The sequence below is a fragment of the Tachypleus tridentatus genome, chromosome 6, assembly GCF_004210375.1.
Source record: "Tachypleus tridentatus isolate NWPU-2018 chromosome 6, ASM421037v1, whole genome shotgun sequence".
NCBI classification, from domain to species: Eukaryota; Metazoa; Arthropoda; class Merostomata; order Xiphosura; family Limulidae; genus Tachypleus; species Tachypleus tridentatus.
This window is the reverse complement of record NC_134830.1, coordinates 126052260-126076157: the sequence shown is the minus strand read 5'-3', so window position 1 is coordinate 126076157 and position 23898 is coordinate 126052260. Positions and strand designations below refer to the sequence as shown.

The following is a 23898-nucleotide window of genomic DNA, read 5'->3' as shown; positions in this document are numbered from 1 at the left end:
CCTGATAAATTGCTACTTCAAATTTGTATTACGTCACAGTGACACTCATGTAGTATCAACTACCCTAGTAATTTGAGTAGCTAACCCTTCGTATGCCTTATAGTAAAGAGATGTTTAGAATCTCACTATACTGCTCTGTTATAATTAATTTATTTTTGTCTTCTTGAAACCTCAAATAATAGAAAACACTTCAGAGCTATTTTTCAAAAATGTTTACGATGATATATTTTACCTTTTAAAAATAGACATTTTTAATATTATCTCTTAAATACTTTTGTACTATTTTAATACAAATTTTAAAACTTTTAATTTCTTTACGACATCAAGGCTATTAGAAAGCCTATATATTTTACAAGTACTTAACGTGTGGCGCGAAAGAAATATGTCACAACTCTATTAATAATAAACTTTGATTAAATTTTGTTAAATGGCGTGCCTGTTTCGAAAGGTGTAACGGATTTATCATGATTCGTTTATTTTAGTGCTTTCCCTTGTTTTTATATAGTTTTCTTTTCTGCATGTTACGTATATTGTGGAAGAATGAAAACAATACTAATGGACAATTATGTGCTTGAATAGCATAACAATACTTTTCATTTAATTCTAGAAAACAGATATGAAGCACTTAAAATGAAATAAAAGATCTGAAGAACTAAGTAACATTATCAACGTTACCGAAAAAAAATAAGACGCGTAAAATTTTTTTTTTCACTCTCACAAGAAAACAAGTTAAAAGAAATACTTTAGAAAAGAAGGAAAGATCGTCGGAAAAAGGAAAATAAGACATTATTAGTTAGATTGGTTGAATTGAAAAAAGATTGAGACCGAAAAATAAAAGTAAAAAAAATCTAATGGAGTGAGCACAGAGGATAAATAGATACAAAAAAAAATGGATAAAACCGCTAATGAACGCAATCAGAGGCAAGAAAGGAGACAAAATAAACGACAGATTAGACATTTTGGAGAAATGCAGAGAATTAAATAAAACAATGTATGGCTCCAGAAACAACAACAACAACAAAAAAAGAACGCGAATCATATAAGCAAAGATATTATAGAGGCATACCACCAATCAACTTCGAAGAAGCGGAAATTGTAAAAGAACACGACTCTTGGAAATAATGAAATAATGGTGTTAACCGAGAACCATTCCAGCCAATAAATTAAATGCATGAGTACGTTGTTAGAAACGTTTGTCAGATCACACGCCACTGAAAACAAATGAGGGAAAGTTCCACTTTTCTCTATCCTATCTGTGATATAGTACAAATGTAGTTTGTAAATAATATTATAACCACTACTTATTAAATTTATGAAAAAAAAACGTGTCAATTGATGTGACTGACTTTGAGTTTTGTAAACATCAAAGGCAACTAGAAGGAAACTAAGTAGTTTTCTGGATACCGTGTTTATACAAAAAGTGCTTAGAATCAGACTACACAAAAGCTTTGAAAATTCCAACATTAAAATACAAAAGTAGGAAATGAATAATGTGTCTACATATTATACTTCTTCCTACTAATTTCGACTTTAAAATCTACTGACCTTACGTAGTCAAGAAACACTAAATGCTTCTTGTTCCAAAGAATGATCAATAGCACAAACTTTAAACTAAAAACCACATTTAAATACAAGAAAATAAAACTCTTTATCTATGATGTAATGTAGTACAACGCACAATGAAAAGATCTTTCATGATAAACATAATAGCAGTGATATTTGAAAGCATTAAAAGTTATTTATTTGTTATTTTTTGAATTTCGCGCAAAACTACTCAAGGGCTATCTGTGCTAGCCGTCCCTAATTTAGCAGTATAAGACTAGAGGGAAGACAGCTTTTTATCATCCCCGACCGCCAACTCTTGGGCTACTCTTTTACCAACGAATAATGGGATTGACCGTCACATTATAACGCCTCTACAGCTTAAAGGGCGAGCATGTTTGGTGCGACCGGGACTCGAAGTATTAAAGATACAAAAGAAAAACTTGAATATACATGCTGGCTTCATACACACGAAGAAAAACAAAAGACTTTCAGATGATAAAAATAATCCACAAATACAGATATATATTTACACCAAAGAAACGCCTTTAACATAGAAAAACGAAAATACATAACACAAACTATTCACTGTCGACCGAGCCATAGCCAACATGAGCGACACTCAATTCAACGACAACAGTACTAATCGACAGATGGCTCGGCGACAACCCGTTTGCCGACAATATCACTTGCCGACAACTTCTTCTTTGTGGGTATTTGGGTATGTTAGATTTCAGATACCCAGGAGGGTCCGTTGCAAGTGACCTCTTCTTCCATCCCTAACTTTAATGTCGACTACTACTATATTTTCGTTGGAGTGATTTAGGGCCAGAGTAACCCACAGTACTCCGGCCCTTTTCAAGGCAATATATGAACATTGCCTTGAGATGCTATTTTTTTGACATTATGAATTATTTTTTTTTGATTTTCTGTTTTATACTTTTCGTTATTACTTTTAATTTTTAAATCTATTTATATCCTGAAATATTTAATAAAATAAGAAAAAAAAAAAAAAGTAAAGAAAGGAAATAAAGCTACGAATATTATACTAATTCTAATCGTCAAGTGCTTGGTGGTCAGCTTCATTTATATTTCTTAAATATGTATTTATTGGAGAGAGATGCTGAGGACTATGTTCATCACGTACGTAGTATCTGTCAAGATCCCACAATAAAATTTTTTTATGTCAATTCTTATTAAAATAATTCAGTGCACTATGGAAGAGCCTGTCGAAAATTCTGTCTGTGTTTGCATACTTGTGCATGAATGTGGACGAAGTACGAGGGGAACTTTATAAGCTGAGGTTAAGATTGAATTTTGTATTTTTTAGAGATACTGATTTTTCAATTGAAGAATAAGATCCAAAAACTGCAAGAAAACAATATTGTTCTTAGTGAGCAATCTAGTTGTAATTTCAGATTTATTTCCAAGACATTTTATGTACAATTTAAAATTAATAGAGTTAATAGTATGAATAATTAAACTGGTTAACCAGTCTAAAGGTAGTTATTTCATTTCATTAAAATGTAGAAAATGTATCAAGATTGTGTAAATCTTCTGTAAAATTTAGGTTTCTTTCCAACTTCATTAAAACAAACAACTAGCTACCTCTTTTAATATATTTTATTTAATTTGACAAAAGTAATATATAAATAATAGTTATAATATACATACTTTTTAGATGATAAAAATGATCAGCCTATTGCAGAATACTTTAGTAATTGTGGGTAAGGTCAGACTGTTCAATCATTTGATTAAACTACACAACAGTTTACGTTTAGTTTTGAATTTTTAATGGAACAGAATTGCAGTCTTTCTATATTGCTCTAAGAAAAATTTTACCCCCCAAAATAAATAGTTGTGTATTTATAAGTATTTTTTTCGTAATTGGTATTCCAGTGGTAGCTAAGTGTTATACGTGTATAGATAAGTTATATATTTTAATTTTAAAAACAATATAATTCTGGTGCTGATTCATGTTTTTTAGAGGGTGTGATTGGGAGGGTAGAACCCATATAGAAGTTGAAATGCACTTTAAAGTATACTGGTTATGAATTTGTGAAAAGAACGGGGTTGTATTCCTCCTTTATTGGTTGAAGAAAAACATTTTACCTCTGAAAATAATTTATTTATTTTTCATTTTTCACTAAATTGTAATTAATGACATTTTTCTTTGTCATTATAAAGCATTTACAATGACAGTAAATGCTGTAATAGTTCTGGTATTTGTGGCCTGTAACACTAGTAAACAATGTATACTGGACGTCAAACTAGAATGAGTTATAAATATGAAATTAGATTGGAAAACTTTTACATAGCATATAGGCAGTCAGAAATGATAGTTAGTACTACCACCCTTAATATACCCTAACCTCACTTTTAATTGCTAATTGAACAAAATGAATTTTGTAAAATCAAGCTTGACCAACAGGAGGCAAGGAAGTGCAGTTGAGGCAATCAAACATTGGTCAATTTCTTTGTGAGCCAATCAAAATTACGATCATTTAAGAAATAAGTTAGTGGCATATTTATAGAATAATTATTGGTAAAAATCAGTTAGATCAACAACTTTTATAGTGAAAAGATAGTTCACTTTGGTAAGACTGTTGCAACAATGGCTTTTATGTTGTTGCTTAGCAACAAACATATAACCTAATTCTTATTAGTCTGTATAATGAAATTATAGAATAAAATGTATAGACAACAAAACTGGAAAAATATTTTTATTTCTTAATTAGTCTCCATTCATTAAGGAGGAGGTTGTTTTTTTTAATTTAAAATGTTGGTGATATGATAGAAAATGGCTTAAGAAATTATTTAAATTTAAAATTGAATAGATGGTTTTTTAAATTTCATGATAAATTTTATGCAATTGTACTAGGCTTCTTGATCCCATTCCTACATCTCAAGTTTATTATGCTAACACTTACAATGTTTCATGGTACTACCCACAGCCACCCTACACTCTTGTCACTAAAATATTAGTACGGATAGTACTGACACTATTTTATCTGGAAAAATGGAGTTTGGGTTTTTTTAACTTCTCTCATTTTGAGAAATCAAGCATGATGTACAATGATACACACTGGTTTTTAAAAACACTAGAAAAGAGTTTCTTAAATTATTTGGGTGTAGATGAAGTAAATACTTTTTACTTTGTGAATGTAAAAATAGTGTTGTTATTGATACTTTTTCATAAACATATTATTTGTCATTTATAAACTGAAAAGGAACATAGGTGAAATTCTTAAAAGAAGGACCCAACTACAGAATTGTTAGAATTTGTGAAGTTGTTTGAAAACAGTATTAACAAGTACATTTGGAAAATTACATTTTATTTTTCTAGGTAGATTTGAGAATGCAAGTTTCATTTGCTTAATAATATAATATTTAAAGTTTTCTAACGAACTTTAAAATACTTTCAATAGAGATACTGATTTTTCAGTTGAAGAATAAGATCCAAAAACTGCAAGAAAACAATATTGTTCTCAGTGAGCAAGCTAGTTGTAATTTTAGATTTATTTCCAAGACATTTCATGTACAATTTACAATTAATAGAGTTAATAGTATGAATAATTAAACTGGTTAACCAGTCTAAAGGTAGTAATTTAATTTCATTAAAATGTAGAAAATGTATCAAAATTGTGTAAATCTTCTGTAAAATTTAGGTTTCTTTCCAACTCCATTAAAACAAACAACTATCTACCTCTTTTAATATATTTTATTTAATTTGACAAAAGTAATATATAAATAATAGTTATAATAAACATACTTTTTAGATGATAAAAATGATCAGCCTATTGCAGAATACTTTAGTAATTGTGGGTAAGGTCAGGCTGTTCAATCATTTGATTAAACTACACAACAGTTTATGTTTAGTTATGAATTTTTAATGGAACAGAATTGCAGTCTTTCTATATTGCTCTAAGAAAAATTTTACCCCCCAAAATAAATAGTTGTGTATTTATAAGTATTTTTTACCCTAATTGGTATTCCAGTGGTAGCTAAGTGTTATACGTGTATAGATAAGTTATATATTTTAATTTTAAAAACAATACAATTCTGGTGCTGATTTTGCTTTAATTTATATTGGTGACTTAATGAGTGTAAATAATCCTGAAACAATTTCATTAACACTACACTTGTTTACCCAGTAACTTAGAAATTGTTTATACTTCAATTACTGCATTAGAAGCACATTATTTTGATCTGGACAAAACACCTAATAGTATTCATTTAAATATTTTTAATAAAAGAAAATTTTATTCTTCCATTATATGAAATACTCTTTCCTGACAGTAGTTATTCATATTCAGCTGCTGTTAGTTTTATAAAGTCACAACTATTCAGATTCCCTAAAATGTGTTACAAGTGACAGTAATTTACTGCTAATGTCAAAATATTGATACAAACGTTAACTAATGATTATGATAATTATTAATATATTTATTAAAATATAATGTGAAAATATATTAAATGAATAACAAAAACTGAGAGTTACACATATGCTTCAAATTTTTTATTTTCAATAAGGTTAGTTAAACAGAATATTTTGGCACTGTTTTCATGTGTATATTGACAGTTGACACCAATGAATATACAAGCTCTAATAAAAAGTAGACAATGGTCTGAAAATTAGTAGTTACAGTAGGTTGTTTTTTTATGAGTATGACTGTCATACTGGTTTAGACAACTCTGTATGTATTTTAACACAATTTATGTGCTTTGCTGCTGATTAATATTATCTTATTAATTTGAGCTTCTGCTATCATATTGGGGGCCAGAATGCTAATTTCAGGAAGTAAAGTTTTTTCTACTCACCATTCCTGATGACAAGACCTTTCTCCTATTTGTTTTTCACTTTTTTTACTTCTAAGAGCAGTCACTTTCCCATCACTGTCTGCAGGCAATAAAAGATAATGTAGAATGTTGTGAGCTTGAGCACCCACAGCCTGTTCTCTTACCTTTATTTTTTTTTTCTTATTCTTGTAATTACTTTTTCTTCTTTTTTGCCTATGAGACAGTGAATGGAGATTAAGGTTAATAGACTGTGCATCTTTGCTTCTGTATTTGTCCTGTTTTCACAGTCATATCCTATAAAAAAACATATTATTATAGATTATGCCTTGGTAACTGTTTTTTGTGCATCATTTTGATTAAGGCTTTCTTTTTAATATATATTAAATTCTTTTTTCAATACTTGAAACTAGTGAAGTAGTAAAAACCAATAGGCCTAAAAATATTGACAGATATCAAGTAAACTGCAAACTCTCACACATTCTTATTTCAATTTTAGATTCAAAATCAAAAGCATGTAAAAATAGCAAATTCAGATTAAAACTGTAAATTTTGGTAAATATTTTCACTGTGAATTAGGAAAAAAATTTTGAGATACCAGTAACACTACTGCATTCTGGAGTGGTTAAGTGTGCATTTTGTAAAATGTTTAAATCTAAAGAGGTGATAAAGAGAATCTAAAAAGATGATAAAGTGATGAGTAAGGATGGTCTTTCTGACATCAGCTTGTTTAGTTTTATGACTTGAATAATCATATTATGAAAGCTTTCAAAATTTTAAAATAAATTATTATGAATTATCTATTTTTTGTGAAAGTTCTAATCAGAAAGTTTCATTAAATTGTGGACACTGTATGTGCACTAACAGTTTTGTAATTTAAAAATGTTAATTATTCAGTTGTACTCTTTTGAAAGTTTGTAAATAAGACACTGTACCCTATAAATGGTACATTAATCTGGTTTTGTTTGAAATATAAAAGACTATTGATGAAAGTTTTAATATGATTGGATATAGAAATGAATTTTGGAACTAACGTGGTGTTTTGTTTCATGTTTATGTGACAGTTCTAGGAAGAAGTTATATGTATGTATAATACTACTATTTTCAGAGTTGAAACTGATAGTACAGAGACAACTGTGACACAAAGTCAGGAAAATAAGGTTGCTGAGGACCAGAATAACAAAAAAACGGGTAGAATTGACATTGGGAAAGAGGCTGCTAAAGAAAGAGCAGCTGTTCCTCTGGAGATCAGAATGAAACAATTTTGTGATATGCTTGCAGAGAAGGAGGTAAGCCAGGCATTTTGTCTCCTTCACTATGGAACTTCAAAGTGTGCATGTCTTGACATTTTAAAAGAGTTGCATTTAAAATTTAATTGAACTACTTTGTATCCATTCTATACAAATATACTTGGCATAAAAAACATAGTTAAATAAAATATTAATCTTATGTAACTTGAAGTTTATGAGGATATTTTATTTTAAAAATCCTTGGTGTAATTCCTAGTGTAAGAATTGTGATATTTTCTCTCTAGGTATCCCATCTTTTGTAATTTATTTACCAACCCTTTAAGAAGTACAGAATTTAACATAAGTTACTTATTATAATATTGTTATTACTCAGGAAAAGCATACTTTTTATAGCCTTCAATTTTAGTTAGTTACAGACACATAAAATGTAAATCGGAACCTTCTTGTCTCCAGTCACATCTTCTCTTTCACAAATTGCTGGTAATTCTGTCTGTGAAATTTAATATTATATTATTTATAATCAATAGAAAGTTATGGTTTTAATGTATCAAAAACTATTATAATATGTTGTTTTCTGACTGAGAATTATGTTGCTTCCAGTTCAAGCTTTATTTCCATTGAAGACACATCTGTGAGCATATAATTGTTTATGACTCTTTCACTTAGAAAGTTAAAAAAAACAAACAAACTATGATAATAAATGGTATATTGTATGCTGTTTTTAGCTATTATTCTGTGTTTTATGGTACATTATTTAATTAAGTAAAAAAATATTTAGTTAAGTACATTAGTGTAATAATGCAGGGTAAGTTTCTATTAGCAGAAAAAAATCCAGGTCAGTATTATATTTCTTATTTTCATAATGTATATTCCTTATTTTTATAAATGCATCTACAGTTTAGAAACTAGAAGCTTATCATGTTAGATTAGGTAAGAGAAAGAAAAAAATAATAAAAATTTTCAATTTATGCTTGTAAATAGCCCATATTTTATGTGTTTAGATAGGGTAACATGAGTTTCATATTTACCAAGTAATTTATGAAGTATGTGGTAGTATGATTAGTAGACATGATTCAAAGAGCAGTAAAACAATAAAATGTAAACAGAAACATCTATAATTTTACAAAATTTAAGCTGTTTAGGTGAAACAAATGCAGATTCATATTATGACTTAATATCATTGTAGAAGTAAAACGATAAGCAGATTTATTTTGTGTTTTTTTATGGTGACTGTCAGGTTGGCCTTCAACCTCTTAAATAGTTAGGTTAGAAACAATAACAGATAAAATATAAAGTTTTCCTGGAAAGAAACAATTGAAATTTGTTCTGAAGGTTTTAGAGGTTATGCAAAGTAATTTAATAAATTTTCAGATTAATAAATGTTTTTCTGTGTGAACATCAAAATCAATTTGGCCTTGGAGCAGTTAACACTTTGATTATATACATACACCTAGAAAGTTTTAGTGAAAATGCTTCATTAAAAATTCAGAGTTTCTCTCTACAAAGCAAATTAGAAATGCAAATTATCAATATTGACAAACTAAAATAGAACCTGCTACCTTTCCTATTTGCTGAGATATTATATTTAACAAATTCACCACAGTGTCTGCCCACTTCCTGTTTTGGAAATTATTTGTATGCCTATACTGACTTTTCTCAATTACTTATTAATAACCAATAAAAAGCACTCATTTTGAACTTGGTAATTCTGCCAACTTTCATACAGTATTTACACTGTAAAGCTGTCATTTCCATTGCAAGTTTGAATGCTTAAGTGATTAAAACTATGTGGTCAGAAATGAAATTTTTTTAGACCCAAATACGGCTTAGTCAGGAAGCTTGATAAATTTTAGTAGAAATCTATGGTATTGATATGTTTTTGTTTTTGTTAGTTTGAAACATATATAAAACCCCAAAAAATGTTGTTTTACATTCTCCACATACAAAATTTGACAAGGCTCACAACTTTTTGCAGTGGAGTACAAAGATCATTGTTTTCTACACTTCTTTCTTTACTGTTTTATGTGATAAGGAAAATAACTGCTATTTAAGAACTTATTTGTAACTAGTAATAATGCACACACACACACACACACACACACACTCATATGTAATGTATTATAACTGAAATGTGACTGCATTTTACAATGCCAACACAAGTCACTATGTAAAGTTCAGATTTATATTATTTGATATGGTAACAGCAGTGCATGTGTGCCATATCATTGAAACTTCCGTAATGTTGGTAGGACACAGCTGAATGATCATTGAATTAAAAATAATAGAAATATTAGATGTATAATGTTATGGGATTTAAGTGGTTTAGACAAAACATTTGTGGTTTTCTGTTAATGTATATCTATTTTTTAAATTTTATGGTAATTACGAGGAGCAAGTCAAATTAACCAAACCTGTACAGAGATACAGTAGTGAAAAAACATAAATTATAGTTTTTCCAACAAAAAAATATTTTTGCATGTGAAATATGATAATTTTTTTGATGCATGGAAATATTTTGGAACTTAAAATCAAAATTACCTTCATGTTTGACAGTCAACATCTGAAAAAAAAAGAACAAGTCAGTCATGATTTTAAAAAGAATCATTAATATAATTTTAAAAATTGATGTTTTTGTACAAATACATTGCAACATTTACTTCTAATTAGCAAAATTTCATGAACATATGCATGCTGTTTTAAATATTTAAGTGTGTCTGCCCCTAGGACGAAGCTCGTAGTAAGACAATTAATGCTTACTTGAAACCTGAGAAATTTCATGAAGATACACAAAATGTATTAGATGTTAGTGTTAAAATTATATAGGTCAGTTTTGGGTCATTATCATGGCTGGCTCAACAAAGCCCATAGTGAATGCTAAAATGTACACGTATTGAATTCTTTTTTTTTAATGAATAACCTGCTGTATTTTTTTTCTGTTGTTTTGTCAAACTTCAGATTGAAACAGCTTATCAACAACCTAATTTTTACTTATTCAAATATTTATCATGTAATTCTGCTTTAAAATATTTTTAAATGATTTGAAAACTGTTTCATATATTATAAATCTGAAAATAAATTTTTTCCAAAAGGTCTCAGCATTTTCTACATGGGAGAAGGAGCTACACAAGATTGTGTTTGACCCACGCTACTTGTTGCTGACTTCTAGGGAGAGAAAGCAGGTGTTTGAGAAGTACGTGAAAGAACGAGCAGAAGAGGAACGAAGAGAGAAGAGGAACAAGATGAAAGAACGCAAAGATGACTTTCGTAAATTAATGGAAGAAGCAAACTTGACCAGCAAGTATGTCTATTTTTCATACTCTAATAAGGGAATTAGAGATATACTTTGTGTGTGTGTGTGTGTCATTCCTGAGTTCAATTTAGAGTTCACTCAGTAACCTTTGTCACACACATTTTTTCCATGCTTTGCATTACACACCCCTCAGTGTGGATGCTTCTATGAAGTGAGGACCCTCCCAGAGAAGGTTTTGTTTTTTCAGTTTACCTCTGTAATTTGAACACATACCCATGTGTGACAATCCATGAAGACAAGGAGAGCATCCTGGTGGTTGAGGGGTCCAACCCAAGTACACTGTTTTAGCCTTGAATTCCTATAGAGTGGCCCCCCAGGGTCAGCCAGCTAGTCTAACTGGCCTACTATCAACCAAGTGTCAGTTTTGGTTGATTCCCAACAAGAGTTATGGACATTATTTCTGATGCTGGAGTTTGGGTTTTGCATTGCTGCAGCATGCTTGTTTGGCATTGTAAGTGTGTCTCCATGTAGGAATCCATGGTGGACGGGGTCAGTGGGCACTGAATCTTTTTTTTTTTTTCATTATAGATTTCCCACATCCAAATAAAAGTAAAATAATAGAAGGAACAGCTCATTGGTAAATGACCATGTCTTGAAGACTGAACAGCATTCTCCATATTCTCTTATACTTGTACCTTATTTTCTTGTACTACACTCTTTGTCAGACAAACCTTAAGAATTCAAAGGCCATTGGGGATGTACCCAATGAGGTTACTCCCCATGCTACTTTAAATTTCACATGGGAAATTTAATGTTGAGAGGGATATGAAGAACATCACTAAGCCAGAGATGCTCATTAGTTTTCCACCCAAGGAGTTTCTGTTGTAAGGTGTATATCTACTAGTTAGTACGAAATTATGCTGACAACCAGTGTTCTAATTTTGACATTTATATCACCATGTCTACCTGCTGCTGTCATATTATGCTGTAGTTCTTTGACATGTGCTTGTTGCAGGGCAAAGACCATGAAACCTATAAGTGTGAACCTGATCTTTACTGTGTTAATTATAGTGGTTCTCACTTTCATTTTTGCCCGAGGTGGGTGGAGGAGAAAGTGGTACAGCGTTTGAAGGTTAACATTTCTTAACTCAAGGCTTGGAAGTTATTGCTCCAAACTCCATCTTGCACATATGCTGCTCTACTAGTACTATGTGGGAGTGGAGACAGATCTTATAATGTCTCCAACAGAATCATTCTCAAACGATCTGAAGAGCCTTTTGCTCTGTATGGATAAGCAAGTTGGCAGGTCAACATCTTCTCCTGTTTCTGTTCCCACCATTCTTTCCAGTGACTGGAATCTACATCTCAGCCTAATTTTAAAAAAATGATGTGGTCTTAAACAAAGGGTTCTCCACTCAGTTCTCTTCTACCTAAATAAACATGGTTACTTTGAGACAGTGATACTGTCAAGGTTTTCATTCTAATCTTGATGACATTTAAACAAATGTATAGCTTGTGGTGAATACAAGTGTGCTTAGATTGTAGGCTTTGGACTTGGTTCATATTTTGATAATCATTTGGCTAAATTAATCTTGATTGATTCCTTTGTGTCTTTCCCAGGGTTCCTGCAGGTCCTGGAAAACCTGATAAATCATGGAATTTGAAAAGGGTATTCTTAAGTCATGGAATTTTAGTAAATTTTATGTTTTAACAAAAATGAAAAGTCAGTAAATATCATTAAAAACATCAATAATGTTTAGAGCTAATCTCTCCATGCAAAACTGAAACCTAAATGTGGTGATGTGGTATTTCTCTGTCACATTTGCTGATCAGAATTCATCATACTTTTAGTTGGTTAGTTTCTGAAAGAAAGTGAGGCAATTATCTACGAAGCACAGAATTCCCTCAATTTTACCAATTAGCAATAAGCTTATATGGAACAGTTTGGTTTCATTGTTGCGTTCACCATTTTGTTAAACTTGTTTTGTCGCACACTTTTCAAAATGTATGAAAATGGCTAAATTACATGGAAAGAACTGCTTGTAGTTCTGGAACTTCTGGTATCATATGATGATCATTTTGATACTGTTTTTGAATTATTTTCTCCTCATGTCAGGGAAGTGTAAATATCAGGAGAACTGGAAAGAGAACGAACTATGTAGAATATGGCTTGAGCCAGTGCTCACAAATATACATATTGCACACTGCAACATATGTAAAAAGACTTTCAGCCTTAGGAACATGTATGAACCTACTATTAAATTACACGTGGATGGGGAAAAGCATAAAAAACAACATTAAACATAGGAATAGCAATCTACACATTAGTTCATTCTTAAGTCAGGACAAACCAAGTACCAGTGCAATAAATCATGCTCATGCTGTGACATAATTGAGATTATTTCATCTCCAGATGTACTTAGAGCTGAAATTATTTGAGCTGCATAATGTGTGACATCCCTCTTCAGCTACAATAGATGTAATAACATTTCTGAAACATTTAAACAAATGTATAGCTTTTGGTGAATTCAAGTGTGCTTAGATTGTAGGCTTTGGACTTGGTCCATATTTTGATAATCATTTGGCTAAATTCTTGAAACAAGTGAATAAATTTGTACTAATATTTGATGAATCTTGCAACAGCAGCTTGAATAAGAAGCAAATGGACATTTGTATTAGATACTGGGATTTTGTTGAAGATTGCATTGTATCACATTACCTCTGCTTTCATTGCTTTTCATGGCAGGGCTGAAGATCTTCTGCGTGTGTTATTGGAATCAATTTCAAACAATAGACTGAAAAAAAAGTATCCAACTTTTCATGGATGGACCAATAGTGAACTAGAAGCTGCTTTCTTTACTATGCAATAAAACAAAGGAGTTTGAGACTGCATCAAACGAGCTACTAAACATTGGAAGCTGTGATCTTTATGTGGTTTACAATTCCTTTAAAAATGGTTGTGAAAAGTCACAGTTTGGTGCATCTAAACTAATTAAAGCCCAACACTAGTTATTCAAAAATAGTTAAGCCTGACGAGATGACTACAAAACTATTCCTGGATCATCAGCCTTTCCATTTCAGTTTTGTGGCCATCATTGACTTGGGAATAGACTGCAAGAGCTATTGAGATATGGTCAGTTGTAATTAAATATATTAAAGCTGTGCAAGGAAAGAAGAATGAACCTTCTAGCCAGTCATATCTTACTGTCAAGGAGGAAGTGTCAGATAAGTTTACCATGGGTCGTTTGGCATCCTTTGAGACCATAGCGAGTGCTATGACACCATTTCTAGATATATTTCAGAGTATATGTCCACTGGCACCATTTCTCTATAGTCTTCTTGAAGAGTATATCAAGATATTGATGAAACAATTTTAATAAAGATGACATTTTACATACTGTTAGCTGAAGTGTTACAAAACTCCTTGAAATAGTTGTACAAGACTCTAGTAATCATGTCAACTACAAGAATATTAATTATGGGTTTAGAACCCAATCTTTGTTACAAAATGTGTAGGATGTTTCAGACTTATCAGTCATGCAGTTCTGTATGAAATTTAAGGAATTTTTGTACATTGTTGTGAAACATTTAATTGAGAAAATGCTGATCATCTTTACATTTGCTCAACATTTATGCTGTCTGAACCCTAACAAAATTGTTGATAAGCCAGTTGTTTGTAAACATCACTTCAAAATTCACTTAGAGAAGCTGACTTAACTACAGTATCTGAATGAAGGGATAGCAAAATTGCCAAGGAAGGATACTGTGTCTTTATAAACAATGTAAAAACCTTACCTAGTACTGACCCCCACTATTTTAAAGATTATAATCCACTGAAGAATGAGTCAGCGAGATTCATTCCTGCATAATTTCGTAAGAAAGAAAAGCTTGTGTCAAAGTTCAACAGTTTGGAAAGTTTTTAAACTTCTGCTAATTCTATATCATGGACAAACCAGTGTGGAGCAGGGGTTCTCCATAAATAAAGAAATTTTAGTTGAGAACATTCAAGAGATTTCTCTAGTTGCTTAGAGGAGAGTGACAGAGCATATTGATTTGATTGGTAGTATGTCTGGTTTCAAAGTAACATCAGGTCTTTTAGAGAACGCATCAGCCAGACAACATCTAGAAGATAATAGAAAGAAAATTCAAGTACTTTCTTTGGCCCCAAAATGGAAAGCCATCAAGGGTCAACTAAGTGAAACTAATGCTAAAACACAGAATACAAGAAGATGTAACTGCTTTGACAGACAATACTAACCAAAAATCTGTAGTGGCAGAATCCAATAAAAAAATGAAATCATTAATTGTAAAATCTAATGCACTAAGACAGGCAGCCACTATAAAGAAAGATGAAATATATGATCTGGATGTTGCAATCCAAAATTAAAGGAAGAACTTAAGTGTTTTTTTTATATGATAAATTCAGTCTATTGCAATAATGTTATAACAATGACTTGAGAGTGTTTTTGGTGTGCAATGTAATGATTTATGTTACTCTTTGACTTTTAAAAGTTTTTAAATATGAATGCAATCAGCAATTTTGAGGAACAACTGAACACTGAAAATTGAATAAAAATATAAAATAATAGTGAATCTAGTCATTTGAGGTGAGTATTTTAATTGTTATTGTTTTCATGTTTTGAATAACAATTGCAATGAGAATGTCAGAAAGACATCATATGGTGAGTTGATGTGCTGTAACTTAGATGACTTAGAAGATAATACTGAATCTAATCAGTGAGGTGAACATTTTGATTCTTACTGCTTTGATGCTTTGAATCACATTTAAACAGTTATGAAAATGTCAGAAAGACATAATATGAGTTGACGTGCTTTAACTTAGAAGATAATACTGAATATAGTCATTTGAGGTGAACATTTTGATGATTGTTTTCATATTTTGATGTTTTGAATATCATTTAAATGATTACTATGACAATATGAGAGAGAGATCATGTTATGTATTGATGCTCTTTAACTTAATAGATATTTACTTATTTTGAGGTTCTAATTATTTGATGTTGGTGTTAATTTGTCTTGGAGAATTTTGACTTGAATAAATGTGTATGTCACTGAGTTTATATAAAAATCCTAGAAAGTCATTAAAAAACAGATAGATAATTTGACTTGAAACTTTGATCAGGGAATTCTTCCTCAAGAGGGAACATCTTGTTTCCGTGTTATTTGACTTTGAGAAGGATTACAATGCTACGTGGAGGTAAGGCATGCAGCTAAGTCCATTTGCTGTGATGCTGTCACAGCTGTGCCTATTGTGTATATGGACTACGGTCCTGTAAGGAATGTCATAACAAGATTTTCCAGATCAAACTATTTTTTTTTGGGGTCATCTTGTTTCTGTAACAATCGGAAAGAGGAAGTTGTTCTAACTAGTTTACACATTGGTCACATGACAGTTTTTTAACTCATCATTTTCTTTTATCTGGGACTGATCCATCAGTGTGTTCCTTTGTGACACTTAAGTCACAATAGCCCATGCTTTACTGTTGTCATCATTATGATTGTGAGCAATAGCACCATTTTAGACATGTCTTTTCTATGGTTTTCCCCTAACATTGGACAATACCACTGGTGATGGTGGCACTGTTCAACTTCCTTGTGTTTTCAACTTTATATGAGCCATTGGCCTTCATAATTCTATTTAAATCTTTTATCCAAATTTTAAACATTATTTTAACTTGATTTATTTCTACATTTATTATCAATTTACTTTTACATTTTTTACTTTTTGTTTGGTGCAAACAAATATGTATAAGGGAAAAAGGGGGAAATGAACACTAATTTCAAAATAAAGTAATAACATTTGCTTTTAAGTTGTAATGAATGGTAATTTCATGTTTTAATCTGATTTTAAATTATTAATTACCATTTTTTTATTGTCAAATTTAGGTCAATGTTCAGTGACTTTGCACAGAAGTATGGTAAGGACGAGCGTTTCAAAAATATTGAAAAAATGCGAGATAGAGAGATCATGTTCAATGATTACCTTCAGGACCTACGAAGGAAGGAGCGTGAGGAAAGATCCAGTCAGCGGGAAAAGGTAGAACTCTAATATTTTCTTACTAAAAGAGTATTTCTTTTTATGTTTATAAATTCAGCTTGCCCTCAAGCAATATCAGTTTTTTGAGATTTCTTTCAGGACTTCTTTATTTTTGAAATCCCATACTTTTGATAGTCTTATTAATGATCTAGAAAATTAAATCGTTGTATTATGTAAATTAAATGTTATAAGAAGTATATTTTACAACTGTACTTTATTATATTATTAAAATTTATATATAGACATATCTTCATATTTTAAAAATTTTGTTTAAAAATTTAGATATTTTTTCAGCTTACAAGTGATTTTGAACCTTTGTCTATTAAAATTATAATATTATAGACTGGTCATTAAAATAAAATGTTCACTCAGTTATTATCTAGTAAAATGAACTCAGATACAAAATTATGAATTATTTGTTGTGGATTTTTGTTTGTGGGGAGGGGAACAAGTATCTTTGAAAATTATGCATTCATTAGCCAATTTATTGAGAATTTCTTTCAACATTCTATCTTGTTTTACATTAAGTTTTAGTTTTCCAATGCTAACTGCTACACATTATCTGAAACACATATCTATATTTCATAAAGTTGGCTTTGCATCTGGAATGTATATTATTATTATTAGTTGGGTATTTTCTTGTATTAACACCCATTTACACTTAAAAGTTTCCATTTCACTACTGTAAGTACGTATATGGTACACAATGAATAGCCTTTGTTTTTACTCTAAAAAATGTAATATTAATCTTAGACAAGTTTGAAATTTTTTTAACATTATGAAGAAAGAGAAATTATTTTTAGATATCCCAGAATTTATCATTTTAACATCACACATTAATTTTTTTTTGTACTAGGACTTTTTTTTCAAAATAATATGTGGCAGTGAAAGAGCTAATCTAAAAGGTTCTTAAACAAGTGCAGCTTTCTTGTCGCATGATTCATGATCTGTTAAGAAATCTCCACTTTAGCAGAAGCTGAGTGTAAACGCACAAGCTTGCCATGGATATAAACATCTAGACAACACATAAGATACAAAGTTTTATGACTATAGTCTCTGGGAAAGCAAACTAAATTTTCAAACCCTTGATGGATGCCATGCTCAGCTTCTGTACTTCACTGTGAGATTTACAACATACGTGTAACTAGTTGACACACAAGTGTATATTGTCATTAAAATAAGCTCAGTTTTCAGTATACTTCACAAATGGTTTATTATAATTTGGTTTGTAGCTTTCATATTGAAGAAGAGATAACTGCCTCTAGTATTTATGTTTGTGTAATTGACTACAGCACTTACAGTGCTTTCTTACGTAAGTATACTGTAGTTGGAGAGACAGTTAAACTCTATTTAGATCTTACTTTTGTATTATAATTAATTATGTATGTTTTAAAAAATCATATTTAGATGGTTTGGTGATTTTTTGTAATTTTAACTTGTCATTTGGATTGTGAAAGCTTTATAAAGCAGATGGCATGTAGATGTGCCAGCTTGTGTAAGAAACAAATTTCTGTGAAGAGTCTGCTGAAATAATTTCATAAAAGCCTGCAGACTTCAGTTGACATAAATGTAGCAGAAAAGACTAAGAATTTGAAAATAAATCATGAGTGAAAAGATAAAATTGTGAAATTATGCATATATGAAAAGGGTGACTAGTGAATTTCTTTGAAGAGATGAAACGTGAATACATATTTCTCTTTGTTAATATTAAACATTTCACTGAACTGTACGTTCATGATAATAGGTAGTTAGTGATGTGGTAGAGAAAATGAAAAATAAAATATTAACATTTACCTTAAAAAACTTCTGATATTAATTTAAGAGACTGTAGATGGGATTATGCAAATGAGATTTAGAAACTGTAAAGTAAAAATGTGTTTTTATACTTCATATAAAAATCAATTTCCAGAGTCCGAGTGCAGATAATTATTTTAAGTAACGAATTTTTATTAGAAATAGAAAAACTTTTTCTGAAACATAATACTTTTTGGAACATTCTTCTCAAATTTCAAACAGTTCCATCCATTAGTTTTATTTTTCAAAGACAGTTCATAATATTTATGTTTTTTTTTTCTAGGGATATGTATCAATGAATGCTGTGGTATTCTAATTATATATGCATTTTACTGTGTATTTTAATATTCCACTTGTTTTGTTTGGTACTACCACCTTCCTGTTTGGAAGAGTTATGTTGTGAAAAACATATAATTACTAATATCAACAATTTATATGGTTCTGTAAATCTGTAGGATTCTGAAGATGAAACAAGCAAAGATAGGGAAAAACAGAAAAGGATAGAAGCTAGCTTACGAGAGAGAGAAGAAGAGGTTCAGAGAACTTTATCGACTCATCTTCGTGAGCGTGATAAGGAAAGGGAACAACACAAACATGATGAGGCAGTTCAACACTTTAATGCATTGTTGGCTGATTTGGTAGGTTGTTGTTGTTGTCAGTAAGTTTAAATGTTTTTAATAATATTTCATTTGCACTCCTTAAAAAATAAAATAAAATAAAATAAAACTGCATGATTGTTTAAATAAAAATGCCTATATTACCAGAGAGGAGCAACAATAATTATAATATATAGAAATATAATTAGAACTTTATTAGGATTTTGTTATATTCTTTAGTTTAATGCTCTGGTACTACTATACTGTGTATGATTTTCTAATCTTTATTTGGTTATTTATGGCTCATATAGAAAGTTCCAGACAAAATCACACCCATTACATTATGTTCAACCTTCTTCTGGATTATCAACAACAAAAGATTTTGAGAAACATTTACTTTATTTCTACTATCTTATGCATCCTTTACTGTACATCTCACAAGGTTGTATTTATTTGCATTAAAAATATAATAAAACTTCTTTTTGTTTATGTTACACAATTTAGTATAGGTTAAAATCATAGCTAATAATCCATATTTTAATGGGAAATAACTTTTCTTAATTTTATAAAGCAGTATTATACAAAATCTGGATATCCCCTGTTTTGAGATATGACATTTTCTCTAGGCAATTCCTTCTTGTTTATTTTATTCACCACCTCTTCAATAAGTAGGAAATTTAACAGAAATTACTCACTAAAATTGTCATCACTTAGACATACACACAAAAAAAAAATATAGCTTTCAATTTTGTTTGGTTACAGAGCCATCATATAGAAAATCAGACCTCTTGCCAGCCTCACTTGTCACATCCTCTTTTACTTTTAATACTGTATTATGTATAACCACTAGAAAGCCAATGTTTTAATTTGTCACATGATGTATTATGTTGTTTTCTGAGTAAAAAATTATCATTTTCTCTCTTAGTACAAGCTCCTTTCCAATGGGAAAGATAAAACCAGCTTGGATGAACTTGTTATTGCTCTTGTGACATAATTAGAAAGCCAAAAAATTGTGTTAATTGTGGGAGATTGCCTGCTTTTTGCATGTTATTATTCTGCATTCTTTAGTGCATTATTTAATTAAATAACAATTACTTGTTAGCAGTAGCTCATGGATAATGTAATATGATATCATAACTTGAGATTCACATTATCCAAATGATTTGCAACTTATAATGACATGAATAGTAGTGTTAGGTATGGTTCAAAGTGGAATAGAACAATAACATTTAAGCAAAATTAGATGTATACTTTTATGAATTTAAAACTACTTTGGATAAATAAACATATTTTTATGCTGCAGTTTGAAGTCATTCTAGTAAGAAGGTAATTTAGATTTTTTTTTTTCAGTGGTTGCAAGATCTTCAAAATTCAATAACCTTCTATATTGTTATGGTAGAGAAAATTACATATATAAAGTTTTACTGAAAACAAACATTTGAAATGTATTTAAGAAGTTTTAGAAATTATGGAAATACAAGATTTTTGAGACGAAGAAAATTATTTTTAATCTTAACATGAAGATCACTGTTAAGGAGGTCCAGTAAAAATACACTATATGTTCATAGACAATGTTTTTATAGTTTATTAAAAGTACTTCACTAAAATTTTTTTTTTGTGAAAGACTAATCATTTTTACTGGAAGGTAGCCAGATTTTATGAAGATGTACATAATATATTAAAGGTTAGTAGTATAAAAGCTATAAAGACTTTAAATGAGTACAGAAATGTCACATGATCAATGATATTGATCAAGCCTGTGTTCAGAAAGTTAACAGTATAGGTTACAGTAATACGTTGTAAGTAAATTCCTTTCCTGATAGGTTTTTATACAGAACAATGGACAAGTTGAACTAACGTTAACATTAACTTTTAAGTTAAAATTTTGTTGATTTCTGGTTAAGACAAATCATTATAATTCATATACTCTTAAAAAAAGGGAAACAAAAAAGGCAAAATATGAGACAAATTGTTAACAAGTTTATTCCGAGTAGTTCTGTATGACATGTGTGAAACTTTGCACATTTACTGCTGAACATCCAAAGTCTGCAAAGACGAAGTCCACCGGATGTTGCGATCTTGTGCAGGCGTGGTCACACGAGGTCTGCCAGATAGTGGACGGTCACGAGTTGATCCATGTTGTTGGTGACGATTCCATAGCCTTGTGATAATGCTTGGGTGGACATTCACAGCTCTGACAACATCTGATCGAGATTCGCCTGCTTCCAAGCGACCAATGGTGTTGTTGCGTTGTGCTTCAGTCAGTCTTGGCATAACTGTATTGCGTGTCGGTGGCTTAACACTGAGCTATGGAAACCGAGAACCCGTCACTTTTATAGGGATTTTGCACATGTTGCACTTGCAGACATGCAGATCTCTCAAACAAATTTATTGGACATGCATGCGTTTTGGCGAAAAATCCGATGTTTTCCTCCGTTTTCAAAGTGCACAACTTTTATTGTCATTTTGGTCTAACAATCAGTGCCTTAACACGTGTAACATCATATACTCTGAGCTTGTAATGTTATTACATATATTTTTCTTTAAAATAACAAAAATATCCCTTTCGCATTTCTTGTTTTGAAGAGTATAGTTTGTTAGTCAAAACGAGTATATTTCAGCAGTACCCTACTAGGTCCACATTGATTGTATTCTCGTATGTACGTATTAGTTATGTAAATTTAATGTTTACAGATCAGGAATGGATACAGTATAGTTTATAATGAAATTTTTAAGAGGCATGTGTAATCAAAACAAAGACATTATAATTTTTATTTTTGGTGTGGAACTGCATTATAGTAAATAAAGAATTGAGTATAATAAAACAGTTTTGGTATTTTGCCACTTTGTTACAGTCCATGTTGCTATTTACAGTCAGGTTCTGTTTCCTGACTACATCTTGACAATAATTCTGCAGTTTAGTTTTTAATATAAATCTATCTTGTCCAAAATACACCACTCCTCCCTCTAGGCTATCTATCTATAATTTATCTAGTGTAAGAGGACAAGTCTTAGCACCAATATATAAAGTTTGTATGGAATAATGTAAATACCTATTTCTTTTATCTAGCTGTTTGAGTTGAATGGATAGGTCATGAAAATAACATGACTTGAGTTGCTTTTCCAAGTGGAGATCCATTTTGAATATGTTTCATACTACTGTCTAGATGATATTGACAACTTTTTTTACTGAATTTTATACAAGATGCCTACTCTGTCTGCTACAGCTGGAATGCAACTTATTTCAGGTTTCTTTCTCAGTAGTCCTATTGCCCCAAGTTGATCCTTATATTTTTGTTTTCAAATTCCATGAAGTACAAGGAACATTCTTAATTCTCAGTCTTAACAAATCTTTATGATCTGAATGGATGAATATTTTGTATAAGAAAAGGTTGTTTCATACCTTTTTTCAAAGAACTCATGTTTTGATAGCTTCATACTACCTGTAAAATTCCAAGCAACTTCAAATGTAGTTCTGATACGTACCAGCCCACCAAGACATCGTAGTGATGATTGACTCTTTTGCTCTTATGGACATACATAATGTCCCTATCCAAAGCACTGCCACGGGCATGTTATGTAACTTTCGTGTTAACCTTAAAAAGTGTGGTACTGAATAAATGTTCTGAGAAATGGATGTATATTGAAATAGCTAATTTCATAATCAATATTAAAAGTCATAAATGTTGTATATTAATTTTTAAAATAAATGCTCAGATAATTATTTTACTTAATACTGGTTACAGTCTGAGAACATATTTGTTTTTGCGTAATGTAATAAGCAAGATTTTTGTAATTATACAGCACCACATGTTTTTTGTGTACCTAAAAAACATATTTTTTATTTTAATCTAAAACATGAAAGGAAAAGACTTCAAAAAAAGAAGATTAATATATGCATATGAAAATGTAAAAATATAGACAGCATAGATGGTCCTTCTCATATTGTTATGGCTGATAGGTTCGAAACTCTGATGCGAGTTGGCGAGAGGCAAAGAAAGCCCTCAGAAAAGATCATCGCTGGGAGATGGTAGAATCATTAGATCGAGAGGAGAGAGAAAAGCTGTTTAATGAACACATTGAGGCCTTAAAGAAAAAGGAAAAGTTCAGAGAACTGCTAGAAGAAACAACAGAAATCACTTTGACATCTTCATGGAAAGAGGTGGGAATTAGCCAAATTTAGATTATTATTAAAATGTTTGGAACTTTAATAAGCTTTAATTTAAATTACAGGGCCCTATATAGTCATATATTTAGACATCATTCAGTAAAATGCGTACTGGAAAGAAACTGTGGATAATACAGTTTGCAAATCAGATGGCTAATAATCAGTTAAAAACTATGTGACAGGGGATGAAGCATAATTTTATTTAAAAAAATTAAACATTGAGAGTGGTATTGTAACAACATATTCTTTTTTTCTTATATTAAATATGAGTTTTAAATTCTTTTATAACAAGTTCATTTTTCACTACTCGTGGTTTAAGCACTGAAAATATAATAATAAAAAGGATTTAGTATATATTTTTTTTCGAAAATTGTATAGAATTGTTTATTTAATGTTCGTGTAGGAAACTTTTATACTGCATTGAAAAATTTGTAAAATAGATT

The 23898-nt window shown here is 30.5% G+C and overlaps 1 pseudogene across 1 annotated transcript in view; it reads left to right on the top strand.

Moving 5' to 3' along the window:
- Nucleotides 1–2144: 2144 nt before the first annotated feature.
- Nucleotides 2145–23898, top strand: part of LOC143253600 (transcription elongation regulator 1-like) — a 28350-nt pseudogene continuing 6596 nt past the window's right edge. Inside the window, exons 1-6 of the transcript XR_013029727.1 lie at nucleotides 2145–2263; nucleotides 7448–7628; nucleotides 10679–10887; nucleotides 16747–16897; nucleotides 19147–19329; nucleotides 23249–23449. The product of XR_013029727.1 is annotated as a transcription elongation regulator 1-like (transcript). The remainder of the gene's footprint in view (nucleotides 2264–7447; nucleotides 7629–10678; nucleotides 10888–16746; nucleotides 16898–19146; nucleotides 19330–23248; nucleotides 23450–23898) is intronic.